Here is a 4,101-nt window from a genome sequence, read left to right on the forward strand (position 1 = left end):
ATGTTGATTTTAGTACTATGCTTCTGAGAAATACTTTGAAATCAGCTATGTTGGTGCCACTTAGTGTTCTTTTTCTTCAAGATTGTTTTGGAAATCCAGGGTCTTTTGTGCTTCCATATCAATTTTGAGACCATGTCTTCTGTACCTGTGGAGAATCGACCAAGAATTTTGATTAGGATTATATTGAATCTGTAGTTACTTTAGATAGGATTCCATTTTCACAGCATTAATTCTTCTGATTCATAGGCATGGGAGGTCTTTCCATCTTCTAGTGTTTCCCAACTCTTCAAGGCCTTAAGGTTTTCATCATTTGTGAAGCTGATTACTTATTATTTCTGATTTGATAATTTAGAGTTAGTGGTATCAACTAGCAGATAAAGTTATCCTTGGATGATTAATAAACATATCCTCATCAGTTTTTCAGTGAAATATATTAATATTTTTAACTTTCATGGTATGTTAAATCCCATTACAATCTCTGAGATTTTGTGTGAATGTGGAACTGTCCATAACCATTTTTATTAGAAATTTTAAGTAATCATGCCATTGTTTCCATTTTGACATCATGACCAGACTTTGTACATTTTCTTGAAGAACTATACCTCTATTTACAGAAGTAATACTGTTTTACATATCTATGTATGTTTATTAAAAATTTTGATCACAGCATGTAAACATATGCCACTAGTCACATTTTTCAAGTCCAATCAAATTCCAAGCAAGTTATCTAAATGGCCCAAGTTAAATAGCCAGGAATTTTAAAAACAAGGATTTGATATTTATTTCTGACTGAATTGCTTATTCTTATTTTTTGTCCCATATACCTACCTAGGACAATTGTGATTAAAGACATTAGGTTAAATATTGAAATGTGATGGTAACTTAGTGCTGACTTCAACATTAATGGTGTTATGTAATATTTATTGTTTAATTAATGTACAAATATATCATTCTTAGTATTCTTGTTTTGCTTAGATGATACTTCCTTAATTTCATTGTTCTGCACTGTGTGTGTGTGCGTGTGTGTGTGTGTATGCTTCTGTATAAATTTATAGGGAAAATACAAATATTTAAGAGTCTTTTTGCAACGTCATTGATAACAGATCTTTTGAGTTTCCTGTGGAAAATTATAAAAATTAGGATAAAACAATAAATCAGTAACATAAGGTCTGTGCATCTAATCATGGCTCTGCTGTGATTTCTTTCAAGACTGGTGTACAAATATTAGACTAGTAAATATAAATGTGGCTAATCTATTTATATTTATACTCAGTCTGTTATTGGTGTCTTTTCCCAGCAAAGATATCTCCATATTTACATTTATAGTGATTCAGCTAATTCTTCTTAATCTGGTGAAGATTAAGGGTAAAAGTAGTTGAAACTAGATTCACTTACAATGCTTTGTTTTTGTAAAAAAAAAAAAAAAAAAAAAAAGTTTAACATGTTATCTCAATTAGACCTTTCAGAAATGTGAAGAATACTGAGTGAGGTCTGACTTCATTTTTCAGATGAAGAAATTGTGATATAGGAGAGTTAGGTAAAGGGGTGGGTAGTCTGTCTCTATAGTGAAATGGGTGTTTGCCGTGAATAAAGACCTATATTCAATCCCATTACCAAAAAATTAAAAGTTATAGCTAATGATTACTGAAAACTAAAAATTTATAGCTTAACCATTATAAAATGCTACATAAATGGTAACATAGTAAATACTATATATTGTGAATGCTTACATATTTTGAATAACATAGTTACTGTCAGTGTAAAAATCAAGGATTAAAAGCATTTGAACAGGTCATTTACACAGAGTGTTATTAATGCAATTACATCAAGTAAAAAGTTAAATTAGATAAATACAAGGATACCAGCAATTTCATAGTAGTCAATTCAAACCTATATAAATATATACTTAATAATAGTGCTTGAAAAAGAATATGACTAATTTTATTCAGTTAGGAACACAAAGACTTCAGAGAAAGAAATACTCTCAACATAGTTTTGAAAAGTAAAATCTGATAGAATTTAACAGACAAAGTGTGTAGTATATGTTGTACATACACACATGAAATGTGGAAAACAAGAATTTTATGTACTCCAGGAGGCTTAGGAGTTCACAGTCTAGTATTTTAGTGCAAAGCATAAATATAGTTGGACAGTGCTCAAAATGTTCACTGCATAGGTAATGTAGTATTTAGGGTGAGAGTTTTAGCTATGTACTAACTTTTAAAAAATATTTTATTTATTATTTTTATTTTATGTGTCGAGTGTATTGCCTGCATGTAAGTGCATCCATATCATAAAATGCTTGTGGCGGTCTTAAGAGGGTATCACATTCCCTTGGAACTGGAGTTATAGGCAGTTGTTAGTTACCATGTGGGTATTGAGAATTGAACCCACATCCTCTTCAAGTGCAACCTGTGCTCTTATCTGCTGAGCTATCTCTCCAGTAATCCATGTACTAACTTTAATGACACTATAAACAGAGTTCAAAGATGCTGGTCATAGAACGTCCGATAAGTTGGCCTTCCTGTGAAAATTCACTCCGGTATAGAAGGGACTGTCTTATAATAGAAAAGCATTGTGCATAGGTTTTCAAGTAGCCTGGAGACAACAGTGCCCTGCCCTGTCCGTGCAACAGCAGTGACCTGAGGTCACTTTTGCCCAACTCTAGCTGACATGCTTCTCATCTTTGGTTCTCTACAGTCAAGCCACTAAAATGTTTCAAACAGAAAAAAAAAAAAGATTATTGATGGTGAAAGTGACAAATGATAAAGATACAGTTGCTGTATATTTACCAGCATTACAATTAAGAGAGTTTATATCTAATGTCTTACATGCTAAGCATGAGAATTGGCATTGCTGTTGTTACCATAGAATTGTCTGGACATGGGGTAGCTGTTCCTTGGGGTAGACATACATGGACACATATTTCTTAAGATATTCCACAAGAACATTTTCATTTGGATTGTTTTCAATATTATCTAACTGACATTCAAATCTAAAGGGTAGGGAGAGGAGAGAAACAGAAAGAGAGAGAGAAAAAAAGAGACAGAGCTGCAGATAAATATTTTCTTCAAAAATTCACATTTGTACACTGAGTTTTCATTTTTTTTTATAATTTCTTTGTTTTTATTTTTGTGTATGATTGTTTTGCTTACATGTATGTTAAGTGCAACTGTGTCATACAATGCCTATGGATGCCAGAAGAAGATTTCAGATTCCCTGGAACTCAAATTGAAATATGAGTTACAAAAGGTTATTAGCTGCCATAGGTGCTGGGAACCAAACTTACATCCTCTGCAAGGGTAGCCAGTGGTCTTAACTGCTGAGCCATTTCTCTAGCCCCAACTCTGTTTTCTTGAAGATCTAAACTTTAATATATTTAGTATTTTATTCCTGCAGTTTAGCATGAAAAAGGTGTTAAGTACTATAAGGAAATATTGGCAAAGTTCAAGCAGGTTTTGAAAACTGGAGATGATATAATTATACATAAAACACAGAAATGGTGCTTGCTTCAGCAGTACATATACTAAAATTGGAACCATACAGAGAGATTATCATGGCCCCTGTGCAAGGATGACATGTAAATTCGTGAAATGTTCCATATTTTTGAAAATTATTTGTATGAATAATGAAGATAAAACACACCTCATGGCAAACAAACAAACACACAAAGAAACATAGAAATGGTTTCTATTTACTCTCACTGTGCTTATTTATGGTCATGTATCCAGAAACCAATACTTTGAATAAATTGGTATGTGATAGTAATAGCCAATTGGAGGAAACAATTTACTTCACTAAAAATACTAACTAGATATTAAGTAAACAAATAATCTATTGTGGTTTAAAACGATCTCCATGGTTTGCCTCTAATTTAGTATGGATAAATGATAGCTTGGAACAGAATGATACAAATACTTTATGTGAGCTAAGCCAGTTGTTAACTTGATGATTATACTGTCATGTCCAGCTGAGTGGCAATGTGGCCCTTATCCTTTATTCTTGCTGGGTGTTAGGATCCACTGTGTTAATCAGTATCTCTGAAGATTTAGATCTGAAAATAGATATAATGTATTTTAAGTACAAAAGAAATGATAGTGT

At 32.3% G+C, this 4,101-nt stretch overlaps 1 non-coding gene across 1 annotated transcript; it reads left to right on the forward strand.

Annotated features, from left to right (window-relative positions):
* The first annotated feature begins 3,502 nt into the window (after positions 1-3,502).
* Positions 3,503-3,608, forward strand: LOC115071602. Its single transcript, XR_003850706.1, has one exon. It is a non-coding gene; the product is annotated as a U6 spliceosomal RNA (small nuclear RNA).
* Positions 3,609-4,101: the final 493 nt, after the last annotated feature.

This window comes from Nannospalax galili, unplaced genomic scaffold (genome assembly GCF_000622305.1).
Source record: "Nannospalax galili isolate Female #2095 unplaced genomic scaffold, S.galili_v1.0 scaffold439, whole genome shotgun sequence".
Classification (NCBI taxonomy): domain Eukaryota; kingdom Metazoa; phylum Chordata; class Mammalia; order Rodentia; family Spalacidae; genus Nannospalax; species Nannospalax galili.